We start from the raw sequence: 20339 nt of genomic DNA, 5'->3' as shown, positions 1-20339 counted from the left end.
ACATTGTCACAGCAAGCCGATCTGTGCTCACTGCAGATAATGTGGATAGACAAAACTTGAAAATCTGATGAAAATGTTTTAATTCTTTACAAGTAACCAGTCCCAAGTGGTCCTATTTTGTTGCCTTGCAACCTGGAATTAAAAAGGATTTTGGGGGATTTGTATCACTTGATTTACACAGCATGCCTATCACTTTGAAGATGCAAAATATTTTTTATTGTGAAGCAAGAAATAAGACAAAACTGAAAAACTTGAGCATGCATAACTATTCACCCCCCTTGGAGTATGTCTCTATAAGCATGGCACATCTAGCCACTGGGATTTTTGCCCATTCTTCAAGGCAAAACTAGGTCATTCCAAGACATGTATATGTTTCCCCTTAAACCACTCGTGTGTTGCATTAGCAGTATGCTTAGGGTCATTGTCCTTCTGGAAGGTGAACCTCCGTCCCAGTCTCAAATCTCTGAAAGACTGAAACAGGTTTCCCTCAAGAATTTCCCTGTATTTAGCCCAATCCATCATAGCAAAGGGGGTGAATACATATGCACGCACCACTTTTGTTTTTTATTTTTATAAATGTTTTAAAACAAGTTATTCATTTCACTTCACCAATTTCAACTATTTTGTGTATGTCCATTAAATGAAATCCAAATAGAAATACATTTAAATTACAGGTTGTAATGCCAAGAGGGATGAATACTTTTGCAAGGCACTGTAGATATATATATACACATATATATTTGTTGATACAGTGACTGTGTGTGAGAGAGTGAAAAGGACCCCTTTGGCCATTAGCCTTTGAGTTCGTCCTTGGTGGAGGAGTATTTACAAAAACTGCTGGTTGTTACATATGTCATGGCACCCTAGGTTATCCCAACGAGATAAGAAGCCTGCTTGCTCTGCCTCTTCAGTACTGTGGCAACAGATTTTATTGAGCAGTAAAGCTATTCCTTGACTCAATACTGTTTAAGCTGTAAGCCAAAGTAAGAAAGAGGGGAGCTTTGCATGAGCCTTAGCTTGTGTGAGCCACAACGACTCATAGGAGCAGGAGCATATCTCCTGTTTCTGTAATGTGAGGCAGCTTGATGTACAAGTACACCCCCTGGATAGGACGCTAGTCTATCGCAGGGCCTTACCCCCAATCTATCTTGAGTGCCAAGCAGAGACGCATCGGGTCCCATTTTTACAGTCTTTGGTATGACTCGGTCAGGGATTGAACTGTCCAACCTTCAACTCTTAGGTAGGACACTAACAACAAGGGCACTGAGTTGGTTATGCAAGCCATAGGTATAACTATATTGCATATTAAGTGGGAAATGAGAGGCATGCACAATTAGCCATGAAAATGTATTTTATTAAGGATATGCCTTGTTGTACCCTTGGTGACCTGTGATAGAGACATTGTCCTACAGGTAACAGTTATTTTTGTTCTTAGAATCACTGGCGTTCAACAAACAGGTTACTACCTACACAGAGTGTTCAACTACTGTAGGTTTTCTTTATAATGGATTCCAACATATGATTGTCAGAACCTCATTGAAGAGCAAGACCATCTCTGTATTGTTATTATTTTTGCAGAACATCTTCTCAAACATGTGACTAGCGGTAACAAAGTGGCACTGTCATTTTGACTCTACACTTCAAGCAGTTCAGGGACAATGGATAAGCCTGCCCTCCTGTTCCTCATCAGTACAGTTACTAATATTAGCAGTATCATTGGGGATGATATTCCTTCTGGGTTTCTATCAGCTATGGCGACAGGTCATCAGCCAGAACCGCCTGTGAAAAAGGAGCACATATTATGCTAACTGGACAGCATGGATGGAAACCTAAAACACAGAAGATCAATGTACAACTCATGATAAGTAAACTAGTCACAATTCAATTCACGTCTTTTTTTATTGTTCACATTAACTGTATGCTCTGGTTTAGTGCATGTTGTCGTAACCAATTACTCATTCACTCCATTTACCCAAGTGTGGTCTTATTGAGTAGTTCAATTAGGCGTTGCAGCACAGGTAGGGATGACAATGTTCCCACTGTTGTCCATTAGGCAAGAAAGAGGAACACTGAACTACATTAACCAAATGTACAATTCCATTGATCTTTAGTCCATTCTATGAAGGGGAGTAACCAGTGCAGGCCACAGGAATGGGGGGGGGGTCAGGGTAGCAAGACATCTTTCAGCCATGTTGGTGCCCCTTCAGCCCTTGCTTCCTGTGGGAGAGCATCATTACCTGTCAGATGGTGGACAACTTGGTCAGCAGCATCTGGAAGGCAGGAGGAAGCAGCTTCTGCTGGAGGAGCTGTTGGGGTTGCCCGTACACAGAAATTACATCATAGTTTCCTGAGGGTTGGAACACAAAATAGATTAGTTGAAAGGCACACTGTCAGGTCTGGGGAAAATGAGCTAATTAGCTATTTTCTTCCAAAAATACCTTTTGTAGCCTTCAAATCAGACAACAGGAACTCATAATCAATCTCTATCATAGATTATCTGCCCCCTTACAAAGTCTCTGTTACTGTCCCCTGCGGGATAAAATAATGAAATACTGTAACGTTGACGTTTACTAGCATGCAAACGAAAGCTTGATTTACAATAAACAAAATATAACATACAATAACTCAGTGGGGGAGGATCATGGGACTACAAGATGAATAGAATTAGATTTGTATTATACTGTGTACACTACCATGTCATAGAGTAGAGTTATATTGAGGGAGTTTAATTCAACTGGACCGGGGTGCACCGGGCTATGGCTCGTGACATGGCCCGAAAGCGGAGAGGGAGGAGGAGCGCCCTGCTCAACACGAACAGTAATCTGCGCCGCCAAGTCATATCGTCAACAAGACATCACGGTTCATTGTTCAGAAATATGCAACATGTATTTTCCATAAAGTATATGATAGAATTTTACTAGTTTTACTTGGGAAGGCAAATAAGGTAAATATTAGTTTTTTTTTACCAAGAGCAAACAACACTGAATCCTAAATCATTACTCCACATTCTTGACAAACGTCACTTTGTTTTGAGCCGATTTCGCCAGGGCACCCGGCTCACACCTGGGGGGGCGGCGGCCCGATTTTCAAAACAATCACTTTCACCTGGTGCAATCTCTGCCCACCCAGGCCAGCTTAATCAAATCCCCTCATTGCAATATCGCTAAAACCCTCAGCTACAGGAATAGGCATATAGGTGGTTGAGAGAGTGCCTGAGGGCTACATCCCAAGTCTCCACCCTTGTATTATGGTGTGCACTAGCAAACTCCTCATCATGGAAGTTTGAAAGGGCACACTTTGGTAAAAGGGAGGACAATCAGGACAAAAGTCCAAATCATTGAGTCTGTTCACAGTGTAGCACAATGTGTCTTTGGGTTGCACAATCACTGCCAAGTAATGACTTGCAAACGGTATAAAAATAAATAAAAATGTACCCTTATTTTACCAGGTAAGCTGACTGAGAACACATTCTCATTTACAGCAACAACCTGGGGAATAGTTAAAGGGGAGAGGAGAGGAGATGAATGAGCCAATTGTAAGCTGGGGATGATTAGGTGACCGTGATGGTATGAGGGCCAGATTGAGAATTTAGCCAGGACACCGGGGTTAACACCCCTACTGTAAGGATAAGTGCCATGGAATCGTTAGTGACCACAGAGAGTCAGGACACCCGTTTAACGTCCCACCCTACACAGGGCAATGTCACCAATCACTGCCCTGGGGCATTGGGATATTTTTTTTAGACCAGAGGAAATGGTGCCTGCTACTGGCCCTCCAACACCACTTCTAGGAGCATCTGGTCTCAAATCTAGGGACCGACCATGACCAATCAGACCCTGCTTAGCTTCAGAAGCAAGCCTGCAGTGGGATGCAGGGTGGTATCTACCTCTATGCTTGCAAACTCTGCCTCTGATCTATCTAAGTAACAGTACCTAATATGGGATACTTACTTCCACAATGTCTTGTTGTGAAGGTAACTAGCTAGCTAGGCTAGCCAGTGGGCTAGAGTAATCTTTCATATCAGGCCTAAAATTCGACACAGTTTGATGGGGTTAAGGTTCTCACACGGCCCTACCTCCATGTTACAGCTCAAGAGGCGACCACCTGTGCTAACTAGCTATCTTGAATGCTTCGAACACCTGTGTGTAAGCGTAACTCAGGAAGTGTAGCATAAGGGTAGTTTCGTTGGATGGAGGCACCCATACCTGTATTGAGTTGGGCAAAACTGCTACAGTAAGTGTGTCTTTTTTATTTGAAAGATTCGTTCTCGCTGGTGAAAGATAAGGGCCATATGTTTCGAAAGCTGTATCACAAGATATGATTATTGACGTTTCTAAACATTAAAACACAGCGTTGGGTTTGTAGTTCACATGAGGCAGCCGTTGGTGAATCTAATGGTTGAGAACTGTAGGGAGAAGGTAGAATGCTGCCAAAAGCTCTCTAAATCTACTAGCTAGCTATGTTACCTACCGGTAGCTAGCTACATATAATAGCCATATTAGCTAGCTACTAGTAGCTTCCAGTGTCCCCTACACTGAGCTTTATAGTCCCCACTCACAAACTCCTCGCACACACTGGATGTTCTTCTTCTGTGGGGTTTCTCACTGGCTGTTGCCGGGATAGCCTAAAACATGCCATATCAGTACAGCTACAACCGAAAGCGACTGTTGACAGCAAGCACAGGAAATGTCTTCTGCCTCAGGTAACCGGAACCCCGCCCACCGTGTTTGATTGACACGAAATGAAGGAAACTAAATAGAAAAATGAAGCATTGCAATTGATTTATGGAATTTGATTGACCATAACAATTTTGACAGTCTTAAACCACACAGAGTATGTAAAAAAATGGTGAATTGCAAATTGAGAATAATTTTAATTTTTGTCACAATTCATGCTATCGCAACAAGCAAATGAAATGGCAAACATGATAAATGATTTGTCATTTGAACATTTAGTGATGTGTCAGTGTTGTACTGGATAGCACCATGGAAATGAAATATCAAACACAATTTGCTATTTATTTTTCAAATTGTCAGATATTATGCATATACAATCATGAAAATGATAATGCATTATATGTTTTCCATTTCAATTAGAATTGTCACAAATGCATTCTCATTTAGGAAAAGAAATTGCAAACATGTTTTACAGTCTCCTAACCAATTGTGCTATTGTGTGTGTTTTTCTGGGTTATTTGTAACTTATTTTGCACATAATGTTTCTGCCATCACAGGTGGTGAGTGGGTAATTTGCATTTCCCATCGGTACTATTAGCCAACGTACAATCATTTGAAAATAAAATAGACTTACTACAAGCATGTATATCCTACCAATGGGATGGTAATATCTTATGTTTCACCGAGTCTTGGATGAACGACGACATGAATAACATACACTGTATCGGCAGGATAGAACTGTAGACTCTGGTAAGACAGAGTTGAAGTCGGAGGTTTACAAATACTTAGGTTGGAGTCATTAAAACTTGTTTTGCAACCACTCCACAAATTTCTTCTTATAGTTTCGGCAAGTTGTGTCATGCACATCTACTTTGTGCATGACAAGTAATTTTTCCAACAATTGTTTACAGACAGATTATTTCACAGAAATAATTATTATAATAATTATTTCACAGAATTCACTGTATCACAGTGATGTATCACATGTATCACATGTATCACATTCCAGTGGGTCAGAAGTTTACATACACTAAGTTGACTGTGCCTTTAAACAGCTTGGAAAATTCCAGAAAATTATGTCATGTCTTTAGAAGGTTCTTATGGGCTAATTCACATCATTTGAGTCAATTGGAGATGTGGATGTATTTCAAGGCCTAACTTCAAGCTCAGTGCCTCTTTGCTTGACATCATGGGAAAATCAAAAGAAATCAGCCAAAAAATTGTAGACCTCCACAAGTCTGGTTCATCCTTGGGAGCAATTTCCAAACGCCTGAAGGTACTATGTTCAACTGTACAAACAATAGCACGCAAGTATAAACACCATGGGACCACGCAGCCGTCATACCGCTCAGGAAGGAGACGTGTTCTGTCTCTTAGAGATGAACGTACTTTGGTGCAAAATGTGCAACTCAATCTCAGAACAACAGCAAAAGACCTTGTGAAGATGCTGGAGGAAACAGGTACAATATCTATGGTATCTATATCCACAGTAAAATGAGTCCTATATCGACATAACCCGAAAAGCTGCTCAGCAAGGAAGAAGCCACTGGTCCAAAACCTCCATAACAAAGCCAGACTACGGTTTGCAACTGCACATGGGGACAAAGATTGTACTTTTTGGAGAAATGTCTTCTGGTCTGATGAAACAAAAATAGAACTGTTTGGCCATAATGACCATTGTTGTGTTTGGAGGAAAAAGGGGGAGGCTTGCAAGCCAAAAAACACCATCCCAACAGTGAAGCACGGGGGTGGCAGCATCATGTTGTGGGGGTACTTTGCTGCAGGAAGGACTGGTGCACTTCACAAAATAGATGGCATCATGAGGTAGGAAAATTATATGGATATATTGAAGCAATATCTCAAGACATCAGTCAGGAAGTTAAAGCTTGGTCACAAATGTGTCTTCCAAATGGACAATGACTCCAAGCATACTTCCAAAGTTGTGGGAAAATGGCTTAAGGGCAACAAAGTCAAGGTATTGGAATGGCCATCACACAGCCCTGACCTCAATCCTAGAGAAAAGTTGTGGGCAGAACTGAAAAAGTGTGTGCGAGCTAGGAGGCCTACAAACCTGACTCGGTTACACCAGCCGTGTCAGGAGGAATGGGCCAAAATTCACCCAACTTATTGTGGGAAGGTTGTGGAAAGCTACCTGCAACGTTTGACCCAAGTTAAACAATTTAAAGGCAATGCTACCAAATACTAATTGAGTGTATGTAAACTTCTGACCTACTGGGAATGTGATGAAAGAAATAAAAACTGAAGTAAATCATTCTCTCTGCTATTATTCTGACATTTCACATTCTTAAAATAAAGTGGTGATCCTAACTGACCTAAGACAGGGAATCTTTACTTGGATTAAATGTCAGGAATTGTGAAAAACCAAGTTTAAATGTATTTGTCTAAGGTGTATGTAAACTTCCGACTTCAACTGCTTATTTGCAAACAACAGCTGGTGCACAATATCTAAGGATGTCTTGGGGTTTTGCTCACCTGAGGTAGAGTATCTCATGATAAGCTTGTAGACCACACCATTTACCAAGAGAGTTTTCATCTATATTCTTCATAGATATCTATTTACCACCACAAACTGATGCTGGCACTAAGACCGCACTCAATTAACTATATACGGCCATAAGCAAACAGGAAAACGCTGATCCAGAGGCGGAGCCCCTAGTTTCTGGGGACTTTAATGTTGGGAAACTTAAATCTGTTTTACCTAATTTCTACCAGCATGTTAAATGTGCAACCAGAGGGGAAAAAATCTCTAGACCACCTTTACTCAATACACAGAGATGCATACAAGCCCTCCCTCGCCCTCCATTTGGCAAATCTGACCATATTCCTACGTAGAAGCAAAAACTAAAGCAGGAAGCACCAGTGACTCGGTCAATAAGTGGTCAAATAAGACTAAGCTACAGGATAGTTTTGCTCGCATAGACTGGAATATGTTCTGCGATTCTTCCGAGGGCATTGATGAGTACACCACATCAGTCACTTGCTTCATCAATAAGTGCATCGATGACGTCGTCCACACAGTGACCATACGTACATACCCCAAACAGAAGCCATGGATTACAGGCAACATCCGCACTGAGCTAAAGGGTAGAGCTGTCGCTTTCAAAGAAGGGGACTCTAACCCGGATGCTTTTAAGAAATGCCGCTATGCCCTCTGACGAACCATCAAACAGGCAAAGTGTCAATACAGGAATAAGATCTAATTGTACTACACCAGCTCCGACACTCGTCGGATGTGGCAGGGCTGGCAAACTATTAGACTACAAAGGGAAGCAGAGCCGCGTGCGGCCCAGTGACCCGAGCTTAACAGACAAGCTAAATTACTTCTATGTTCGCTTCGAGGCAAGTAACACTCAAACATGCATGAGAGCATCAGCTGTTCCGGCCGACTGTGTGATCCCGCTCTCCGTAGCCGATGTGAGTAAGACCTTTAAACAGGTCAACATTCATAAGGCCGCAGGACCAGACAGATTACCAGGACGTGTACTCCATGCATGAGCTAACCAACTGGCAAGTGACTTGACTGACATTTTCAACCTCTCCCTGGCTGAATCTGTAATACCAACATGTTTCAAGTAAACCAACATATTCCCTTTGTTCAAGAACACTAAGGTAACCTGCCTAAATGACTACCGACCAGTAGCACTCACACCTGCAGCCATAAAGTGCTTTGAAAGAGTGGTCATGGCCCATATCAACACCATTATCCCCAAAACCCTAGACCCACTCGAATTTGCATACCGCCCCAAAATACCCACAGATGATGCCATCTCTATTGCACTCCACACTGCCCTTTCCCACCTGGACAAAAGGAACACCTACGTGAGAATGCTATTCATTAACGACAGCTAAGCGTTCAACATCTTAGTGCCCTCAAAGCTCATCACTAAGCTAAGGACCCTGGGACGAAACACCTCCCTCTGCAACTGGATCCTGGACATCCTGAAGGGCCACCCTCAGGTGGTAAGGGTAGGTAACAACTTATCCTCTATGCTGATCCTCAACACAGGGGGCCCCTCAGGGGTGGTGGCTCAGTCCCCTCCTGTACTCCCTATTCACTCAGTACTGCATGGCAGGCATGACTCCAACACCATCATTAAGTTTGCTGATGACACAACAGTTGTAGGCCTGATCACAGACAACGATGAGACAGGCTATAGGGAGGGGGTCAGAGACCTGGCCATGTGGTGCCACAACCTCTCCCTCAATGTGATCAAGACAAAGGAGATGATTGTGGAATACAGAAAAAGGAGGACCGAGCACCCCCCCATTCTCATCGACGGGGCTGTAGTGGAACAGGTTGAGAGCTTCAAGTTCGTTGGTGTCCACATCACCAACAAACTATCACGGTCCAAGCACACCAATACAGTTGTGAAGAGGGCACGACAAAACCTATTCCCCCTTAGGAGACTGAATAGATTGGCATAGGCCCTCAGATACTCAAAGTTATACAGCTGCACCATCGACAGCATCCTGACTGGTTGCATCACCCCCTGGTATGGCAACTGCTCGGCCTCTGACCGCAAGGCACTACAGAGGGTTGTCCGTAATGACCCAGTACATCACTGGGGCCAAGCTTCCTGCCATCCAAGACCTCTATACCAGGTGATCAGGGAAAGGCCCTAAAAACTGTCAAACTCCAGCCACCCTGGTCAGACTGTTGTCTCTGCTACAGTACGGCAAGCGGTACCGGAGCGCCAAGTCTAGGTCCAAAAAGCTTCTCAACAGTTTCTACCCCAAGCCATAAGACTCATGAACAGCTAATCAAATGGCTACACAGACTATTTGCATTTCCTCCCCACCCCTCTCTTTTACGCTGCTGCTATTCGCTGTTTATTATCTATGCAGTCACTTTAACTCTACCTACCTGTACATATTACCTCCATTACCTCGACTAACCGGTGCCCCTGCACATTGATTCTGTACCGGTACCCCCTGTATATAGCCTCGCTATTGTTATTTTACTGCTGCTCTTAAATTATTTGTTACTTTTATTTCAAATGTTTTACTTATCTATTTTTAACTGAACACGTATTTTTCTTAAAACTGCATTGTTGGTTAAGGGCTTGTAAGTAAGCATTGTAAGGTCTACCTACACCTGTTGTTTTCAGCGCATGTGAAAAATACAATTTTATTTTACTTTATTTATAATTTGCCCATGTGCCTTTCCAATTGAGTTTCGGCAACTAAATGTTTCCATACTCAGCTAGAGACATCTCCATGGAAACGAATCCATTGGCTGAGGGTGGATGGGATGTGGAGGGATATGAAGAGGTCAAGACATGCAGTTTCCTTGGAAACTGCGCACATTGCTCTGGCCTTGTGCCCGTACTTTCTCCGACTGGCGCTCACAAGGGGGGGGGGTCAGGGTTTTTTAATTGGCTGAAATTCTGTCTCTAGGCTTGACACCTCCTCTGTGACAGAGTCTCAAGCTTTTAAAGGGGAAAGGAACGGTAATACTATACCGTTCATTAAATTTGGGTCAAGTCAATCGATCAATAATATAAAAAATAAATATATGGCAAATATACATTTTTTTTTAAATAGATGGTGTGGGGTTGAGTGGTGCTGAAGGGTGGGACTAAAAACAACAAGATAGCTCAAGTTAAATATACTGTGTCCATAAAATGTATATAGGTTCAGACCTTTTGTGAAACAGCACAGTTAAAAATATATGGCAAATAGAACTGGAGCTGGATGTTCTTCAGACATAGATGGGAGGGATTGAGGGTAGCTGAATGACGAGTGTGAAAACAAACAGAAGATAACTATTGTAAAATATACTGTGACTATAAAATGTATAAAGTTTGTATACCCTGGAAGTAGAAGCCTAAGTGTTGTTGTCCATTAGTTTACTCCAATTAAGGGAGGGGTGGTAGGGTTAGGGCAAACTCAGCAAAAAAAACTGTTTATTTTCGGCCAACTTAACATGTGTAAATATTTATATGAACATAGGATTCAACAACTGAGACATAAACTGAACAAGTTCCACAGGCGTGAGTAACAGAAATGGAATAATGTGTCCATGAACAAAGGGGTGGTCAAAATCAAAAGTAATAGTCAGTATCTGGTGTGGCCACCAGCTGCATTAAGTACAGTAGTGCATCGCCTCCTCATGGACTGCACCAGATTTGCCAGTTCTTGCTGTGAGATGTTATCCCACTCTTCCACCAAGGCACCTGCAGATTCCCGGACATTTCTGGGGGGAATGGCCCTCACCCTCAGATCAAACAGGTCCCAGATGTGCTCAATGGGATTGAGATCCGGGCTCGTCGCTGGCCATGGCAGAACACTTGACATTCCTGTCTCGCAGGAAATCACGCAGAGAACGAGCAGTATAGCTGGTGGCATTGTCATGCTGGAGGGTCATGTCAGGATGAGCCTGCAGGAAGGGTACCACACGAGGGAGGAGGATGTCTTCCGTGTAACGCACAGCGTTGAGATTGAGCTTGTTGTCATTGCAGGCAGTCTGATGATCTTGTGACACACCACCCCAGACCATTACGGACCATCCACCTCAAAATTGATTCTGCTCCAAAGTACAGGCCTCGGTGTAACGCTCATTCCTTTGACGATAAACACAAATCCAACCATCACCACTGGTGAGACAAAACCGTGACTCGTCAGTGAAGAGCACTTTTTGCCAGTCCTGTCTGGTCCAGCGACGGTGGGTTTGTGCCCGTAGGCCACGTTGTTGTCTGGTGAGGACCTGCCTTACAACAGGCCTACAAGCCCTCAGTCCAACCTCTCTCAGACTACTGTGGACAGTCTGAGCACTACTGGAGGGATTGTGCATTCCTGGTGTAACTCGGGCAGTTGTTGTTGCCATCCTGTACCTGTCCTGCAGGTGTGATGTTCGGATGTACCGATCCTGTGCAGGTGTTGTTACACGTGGTCTGCCACTGCGAGGACGATCAGCTGTCCATTCTGTCTCCCTGTAACGCTGTCGTAGGCGTCTCACAGTACGGACATTGCAATTTATTGCCCTGGCCACATCTGCAGTAGGCAAATTATATGTTATATTTGAGACACGTCAAAGTTGCCACCCTTTGCCTTGATAACAGCTTTGCACATGCTTGCCATTCGCTCAACCAGCTTCATTAAGTCACCTGGAATGCATTTCAATTAACAAGGTGTGCCTTGTTAAAAGTTAATTTGTGGAATCTCTTTCCTTCTTAATGTGTTTAAGACAATCAGTTGTGTTGTGACAAGGTAGGGGTGGTATAAAGAAGATAAAAGCCCAAATAATCATAAGGAAAAGACAGTCCATCATTACTTCAAGACAATTAGATCAGTCAATCTGGAACATTTCAAGAACTTTTAAAGTTTCTTCAAGTGCTATGATGAAACTGGCTCCCATGAGGACCGCCACAGGAAATGAAGACCCAGAGTTACCTCTACTGCAGAGGACAAGTTCATCAATCGGCAATTAACTGCACCTCAGAAGTAACAGACACATCTCAACATCAACTGTTCAGAGGAGACTGCATGAATCAGACCTTCATGGTCAAATTGCTGCAAAGAAACCCCTACTAAAGGGCACCCATAAGAAGAAGAGACTTGCTTGGGCCAAGAAACAAAAGCAATGGACATTAGACCGGTGGAAATCTGTCCTCTGGTCTGACGCATTCCAACCACCGTGTCTTTGTGAGACGCAGAATAGGTGAGCGGATTATCTCTGCATGTGTGGTTCCCACCATGAAGCATGGAGGAGGAGGTGTGATGGTGTGAGGGTGCTTTGCTGGTTTCACTGCCAGTGATTTATTTAGAATTCAGGGCACAATTAACCAGCATGTCTACCACAGCATTCTGCAGTGATAAGCCATCCCATCTGGTTTGCGCTTAGTGGGACTATAATTGGTTTTCAACAGGACAATGAACCAAAACACACCTACAGGCTGGGTAAGGGCTATTTGACCAAGAATGTGAGTGATGGAGTGCTGCATCAGGTTACCTTGCCTCCACAATCACCTGACCTCAACTCAATTGAGATGGTTGTGATGAGTTGAATCACAGAGTGAAGGAAAAGCAGCCAACAAGTGCTCAGCATATGTGGGAACTCCTTTAAGACAGTTGGAAAAGGATTTCACGTGAAGATGGTTAAGAGGGTGGTTACTTTGAAGAATCTAAAATCTAAAATATATTTAGATTTGTTTTGCACGTTTTTGGTTGCTACATGATTCCATATGTGTTATTTCATCATTTTATTATGCAATGTAGAAAATAGTACAAATAAAGAAAAATCCTTGAATGAGTAGGTGCGTCCAAACTTTTGACTGGTATTGTATATTTTAGAAGCTGTATTTAAACTGTTTAAAATTGTATGACAATATTTTAGGTTGACAATATTCTATTACTCAATTTCTGATATATCACATGCCATACTTTCATTTTCCTGCATAAATAAAATCAGGATTAGGCCTCCACTGCCAATCATTCCAATAGGTCATTATCAATAAAATGTCACAATACGGTGCATAGGTTTCGATTTGGCGGCTGGGGGCCAAGGAGCCCCCTGCTAAAACCATTGACCATTGCCTTTTTCAAGGAATTGTTAAATATTTTCAAGGGATTGTTAAATAAATGTTAACTATTTGGTTTTAATATCGTCACCTCTTGAAGAGCATAGTCACAACTACACATTTCTGATTATTCCACGTTGTGTTCTATCGTCAGAGTTGTACAGCAAGTAACTGCATGCTTTTCATTATCAGTAAACATGAATTGATCATGTAATTTCAGATACGTGATGGTAGTCTATCCATTTAGTGTTTCTCCTATCCATTTGTCAAACAACAGGTATTTAGCTTGCTTCATCTGAGATTAGGCTTTTGGAACGAGCTTGACATCGGCAAGTCCTCATCCTGGTAAAGTTGTCATAAAGACTACTGTCATCACCACTACAGATGGTATTGCCATCCAGTTCAGGGCAGACAACCCTGGTCCTGCAGTGCCGCAGGCTCTTCATGTTTTCAAAGTAACCAGGTGTTTTAAATGTAGGCAATCACTGAATTGATCAATTGGCTCATTTGGTCAGGTGGGACAAACTCCTCCAATACCTGCAGTACTCCAGGAACAGGGTTGCCTACCCCTGATCTAGTTTATCCCCTGAAAGTTCTCTTGTTAACTAGCCGTATTGAGGTGATCTGTTATTAGCTAGCTAATTTGTTGTGGTTCCATCAATCAATGTAGCCTATCATGTCTGTCAGCAGCAATCATGATTGAACACTTCAAAACAAGCTTGAAAAGAGGATAATGTTAGCTAACTTCACTAGGTAGGCCTATGTTGGTTGGAGAAAAAAGTACATTACGTCTACTTACCACTATGTTTAGCCAACTGTAGCTACAAAGCTTTTACGGGTCGCTTGCCTTGCAAAGTAAACATTATCAGCTAACAGTACATCGGCAAATGCGCTCTTCTACTGCTTGACAGGCAGAGCCCACAGTGGATGGGGAAATTAACCTAAACCACTAATACTTGTCAGGTATAATTAACTTTTATATCACTCATATCCAATTAATGGTGGGCAATATTGAGAGATATCATGAGGCTACCCTAACATATCTGAAATTACATAATCATTTGATGTTTACTGGTCATGAAAATTATACTTGCTGTATAACTGATTTATAGAGCTAAATGTGCGCAGTTGTTTTGAATGGAATAATCTGTAGTTCTGACTATGCTCTTCAAGAGGTGATGATATTACAACCAAATAGTTATAATGTGTGGTTGTTTGTGTCGCACTGCTTTGCTTTATCTTGGCCAGGTCGCAGTTGTAAATGAGAACTTGTTCTCAACTAGCCTACCTGGTTAAATAAAGGTGAAATAAAAATAAATAAACATTTATTTAACAATCCCTTGAAAACGGCAGTTGTCAATTGTTTTAGCAGAGTTTGGGGTCTCCTTGCCCCCCAGCAGGAAAATCAAACATTCTGCACCTTATTGTGACGTTTTATTGATAACGACCTCTTAGACAGGTTTGGATTTCTCCCTGACCAATATGGCTGCCATTTTCACCCCATTCTGAAACTTTGAGGGTTTATGACATAGAGATCCTACTAAATTACTAGAGGGGCTATGTGTGCACCACTTCTCCACACAAATATTCAAGTGGGTTTCATTACTTTAATGGTTGCTAATGTTATATGAAGTTAGCATGGGCTAAAATAAATGGAGGCATAAACCCATTTCAAGCTATATAGCCTAATACAAAGTATCTAGTGCCAAATACAAACAATATTCCCTATAATTAATTATAAAGGACAATAGTTGTTTCTTGATCATGTTGTCTGTATTTAATCATAGGCAGTAGCATTTAAAAAGCACAACAGGTAATATATAGGGAATATTGCTGTGTTTGTAACCAAGTGTAAATTTACCAAATAAGACTGGGAAAAATCCACTTGAACGGCCCTCCAACTGGTAATTGCTAGTGGGAAACTAATTCCTCTATCATCCTGAGCAGGAACTCAAGTCCTTTTGTTCACCTGACCTAGAATTCCTTACAATCAAATGCCAACAGCTTTATCTTCCAAGAGAATACATTGTTTTTCACGAGGCCTACCTGTGCGCCTTCCTTTAAGCACCTCTGTTCGAACACCTCTCCTGTGCTTGACCACATACAGCCACTTGCGGACAATGCTGGTCTGACCAATAGGATTCCACGTTTCAAGATTGCTTCGATCACGTGGACTAGGATATGTTCCGGATATCCTCAGACAATAACATTGATGTATACGCTTACTCGTTGAGCGAGTTTATTAGCAAGTGCATCGGCGATGTCATAGCCACTGTGACTAGAATCCTAACCAGAAACCGTGGATTGATGGCAGCATTCGCCCAAAACTGAAAGCGCGAACAACCGCTTTTAATCATGGCAAGGCGACCTGAAACATGATCGAATACAAACAGTGCAGCTATTCCCTTCGCAAGGCAATCAAACAAGTAAAGTGTCAGAATAGAGACAAAGTGTAGTTGCAATTCAACGGCTCAAAAACAAGACGTATGTGGCAGGGTCTACAGTCAATCACCGATTACAAAAAGAAAACCAGCCACATTGCGGACATCGACATCTTGCTCCCAGACAAATGAAACAACTTCTTTGCTCCTAATTGTCCATAGAATTTCTAAGCAAACAGCTGGAGGCAGGGCTTTCTCCTATAGAGCTCCATTTTTATGGAGCTGGGGTTAGACCGTCGTGAGACAGGTTAGTTTTACCCTACTGATGATGTGTTGTTGCAATAGTAATCCTGCATGAGTTTTTCCTAGCCACCGTGCTTCTACACCTGCATTGCTTGCTGTTTGGGGTTTTAGGCTGGGTTTCTGTACAGCACTTTGAGATATCAGCTGATGTACGAAGGGCTAAATAAATAAATTTGATTTTTGCTCACTTTGAGGACAATACAGTGCCACTGACACGGCCCGCTACCACTGACACAGCCAGCTGTCCTTCTCCATGGCCAACGTGAGTAAAACATTTGCCGGCCCAGACGGCATCCCTAGCCGCGTCCTCAGAGCATGCACAGACCAGCTGGCTGATGTGTTTACAGACATATTCAATCAATCCCTATCCCAGTCTGCTGTCCCCACATGTTTCAATGAGGCCACCATTGTTCCTGTTCCCAAGAAAAGCTACGGTAACTGAACTAAATGACTATCGCCCTATTGCACTCACTTCTGTCATCACGAAGTGCTTTGAAAGACTAGTCAAAGATCACATCACCTCCACCCTACCTGATACCCTAGACCCACTCCCATTTACTTACCGCCCCAATAGTTCCACTGGCGATGCCATCGACATCAAACTGCCCTATCCCATCTGGACAAGAGGAATACCTATGTAAGAATGATGTTCATTGACTACAGCTCAGCATTTAACACCATAGTACCCTCCAAACTTGTCATTAAGCTCGAGACCCTGGGTCTCGACTCCACCCTGTGCAACTGGGTCCTGGACTTTGACAAGCCGCCCCCAGGTGGTGAAGGTAGGAAACAACATCTCCATCCCACTGATCCTCAACACTGGGGCCCCACCAGGGTGCATTTTCAGCCCTCTCCTGTACTCCCTGTTCACCCATGAATGCGTGTCCATGCACGCTTCCAACTCAATCATCAAGTTTGCAGACGACACAACAGTGGTAGGCTTTATTACCAACAATGACGAGATGGCCTACAGGGAGGAGGTGAGGGCCCTCTGAGTGTGGTGCCAGGAAAATAACCTCTCACTCAACATCAACAAAACAAAGGAGATGATCGTGGACTTCAGGAACCCCCTCCATCCACAGGACAGTAGTGGAGAAGGTGGAAAGTTTTTTAAAAGTTCGTCTTGGTACATATTGCTGACTAAATGAAATGGTCCACCCACACAGACAGCGTGGTGAAGAAGGCGCAACAATGCCTCTTCAACCTTAGGAGGCTGAATAAATGTTGCTTGTCACCTAAAACACTCAAACTTTTACAGATGCACAATCAAGAGCATCCTTTCGGGCTGTATCACTGCCTGGTACTGCACCGCCCTCAACCGTAAGGCTCTCCAGAGGGTAGTGCGGTCTGCACAACGCATCACTGGGGGCAAACTACCTGCCCTCCAGGACACCTACAGCACCCATTGTCACAGGAAGGTCAAAAAGATCATCAAGGACAACAACCACCCGAGCCACTGCCTGTTCCCCCGCTATCATCCAGAAGGCGAGGTCAGTACAGGTGCATCAAAGCTGGGACCGAGAGACTGAAAAACAGCTTCTATCTCAAGGCCATCAGACTGTTAAACAGCCATCACTAACATAGAGAGGCTGCTGCCAACACTCAGACTCAAATCTTTGGCCACTTTAATAAATTGACTTAAAAGTTATCACTAGTCACTTTATTTAAAGCCACTTTATTAATGTTTACATATTCTACATTACTCATCTCATAAGTATATACAGCCATCGCTCATCCATATATTTATATGTACATATTCTTATTCATCCCTTTACATGTGTGTATAAGGTAGTTGTTGTGAATTTGTTAGATTACTTGTTAGATATTACTGCACGGTCAGACTAGATGCACAAGAATTTCGCTACACTCACATTAACATCTGCTAACCATGTGTATGTGACCAATAAGATTTGAGCTCCCACTTGCTGACGTCTGACATCCCCTACTAACGAAATTATCTCCATAACAGCATTTTCGGTAGTTAATTGCAAAAACATTTTATTTATAAAAAGTAATCTATTCATTTGGTTTTTGAACACAATAATTTGTTTCATGCATGATCGCTATATTTATAGTTTATGGTTTATGCAGCATATCAGCGTTTCTCAGCAGAATTCAAAGCATGTGAATGCATCCAAATGGTATTTACAACTTCACAACCGGTAAATTCCTTCCTCCAACATAATTACAAACACAGCATTAGTCACAGCTGGGATGGTACAGGGCATAACCTTACGAAAGCATTATCTATCAACTAGCACAAAGCAGGATATATTTATCGGCCAAGAGAGCTTGTTGAAATCTTTTTCGATTCAGACATCACAAGAGGATATACATTGCGCAATATATATTTATTTATCTAGAAGGCACTTTCCATAAAACATGAGTTGATTAATATAGAAAATAGAACCTTACCATACCTTTACAACACATCATCGTCATAGGCTGCAACGCATCGACTAAAGGCTTACATCTAGCCAAAAACAACCAAAGAACTGTGCTATTTTGGTCAATAACGTGACCTTTGTCTGATCTATCAAAAATCAGTCACATAGATATGAGATACGAAGCAAGTCGTGGGAAAATAAGCATCTTCTCAGCAAACCCTGTGCACCCCGTGAAGCGTTTTCTGTCCAAAATGAGCAGAAATAACGGAGGCGAGCGGCTCTCTGAAGCAGCAACCGGCGGTTTGTTTAGTTTATTACTTTGCCTTTAAGTTCAGAAGCATCGATCTACCAAGCACCGAAAGCTCCGCCCCTGATATTTTACCTTCAAATCCCGCCTGCCCCTGGACTTCCTTCAAATGTCTCAGGTAACAAAAATCACAATGTCAATTCGCACAATGCATTCATGTGAGGTCTTTTAGACTACATTTCTGACTTCATTTGAGGGACTTTTGATGGATGAGGCATATTATATCACAATAATATTCCATGTTGCATCACTTGCAAGAGTTTGAATTCACACGCGGTATGTTATTTCTGAGCATTTATGTCTGGAGTTGTGGTTACAAATCAAGAATGAGTATGAAGCATTCAATAAGAATAATATTTCATTATGAAAGCAATGGACATTACTTAGCTTAATGTTACCACCAAACACTTTTAAAAACGTTTTGTTATATATTGCAATGTCCTGATAGGGTATTGAATAACCATTTTACTTTTGTGCATAAAAAGCACATTTGCGCGTGAAAATGTTAAGTTGTTATATTGGAGTAGGCCTAATTATATGTATGTTAGAGCCGATTTGGACATATTTGTATAAAAGACTGAACATACCGAGCTCCATGTACATTTGTGTAAATATATTAAATATGAATGTAAATGATGAAATATTAGGTACATATCTTTATGATTTATATTTACCTGATTGAGATATATTCATTTGTTGTTAGTGTAACTCAGTTTTTGGCCCCTCCTCTTGCCTATTCATGTTATTGTGGTAAGTGTGTTAGGATAAAGGCAGGAAGTTGGGCCTTCGGGGGAGGGGGTCCTTGCTAGATGCGGGAGCGGTGTCGTTTTTTGACCATACAGACATACAGACAGGTCATAATATGTATCTTCCATATCAAGTATTCTATGCTTTAAGTTGATTGGAGAATCATTTCTTTGTTAGATATAAGAAGAATAAACATTTTTGTTGCACCATATCCCTGGATGTCATTGAATGTTTGGCCCTTTGGAAACCTTGAGTGTGGACTGTATGCGTACCAAACAACCCCGCTTCAGGCTTGGGCAGTGGCTATGGTAAAGACGAAAGGAAGCCACTACAATGTATCTATAAAAATGTTGAAGATTACATTTGCTGCATGACGCATGACAGATGTCTGAAAGACACACCTGGGAAAAAAAACATGTATGTCATTGTTGTCAATAGTCGACTGACGTGATGTGTAAAGATGCATGTCAAAAGACAAGAGTGCTGTTCCCGAAAGACCACCATTGGCGCGTGACACCCTTTACCGTTGACAGATCCTTTAATTTTACCATCTACCAAAAAGTGCCGTTATTTGCTAGGCACTGGAAAACTTCACCTGTCTTTGTGGTTGAAATAAATGTATATTTGAGTTTGTATTTTATATGATTGGTTAAATCAAGCCATCTGAAACGCAGACACACAAACTAGAAAGACAAGTGCACTGCACATACATGCACTAAATGCTTAAAACACATACACACACAGACTGACACACACACAGAGCCAGTTCTAGCCTTTTGGGGGCCCGGAGCAAGATTTTATTTTTATTTTTTTGAGGGGGGGGGGGCACCTCACTGAAAAACATTTTAGTAGCCCCTCTCTTGAGGTTTATTTCCTGCAGTTCTACTCATTTTGCTATGGAGCGTAGAGAAAATGTTGCAGTTTTAAAGAAAGTTTTCTGCAATTCTATATATTGTGCCATGGTGCGGAGAGACATATTTGCAGTTTTAAAGCTAATT

The 20339-nt window shown here is 42.2% G+C and overlaps 1 long non-coding RNA gene across 1 annotated transcript; it reads right to left on the bottom strand.

The window, feature by feature from the left end:
* Positions 1-1333: 1333 nt before the first annotated feature.
* Positions 1334-18619, bottom strand: LOC112247256. The gene is made up of 3 exons (XR_002952612.2): positions 18321-18619; positions 2238-2347; positions 1334-1779 (listed from the first exon to the last, which is right to left on the bottom strand). It is a non-coding gene; the product is annotated as an uncharacterized LOC112247256 (long non-coding RNA).
* Between the last annotated feature and the right edge of the window lie 1720 nt (positions 18620-20339).

The sequence above is a fragment of the Oncorhynchus tshawytscha genome, linkage group LG33 (assembly GCF_018296145.1).
Source record: "Oncorhynchus tshawytscha isolate Ot180627B linkage group LG33, Otsh_v2.0, whole genome shotgun sequence".
Classification (NCBI taxonomy): Eukaryota; Metazoa; Chordata; class Actinopteri; order Salmoniformes; family Salmonidae; genus Oncorhynchus; species Oncorhynchus tshawytscha.
The sequence above is the reverse complement of the archived record's forward strand: the minus strand, read 5'-3'. Positions and strand labels throughout refer to the sequence as shown.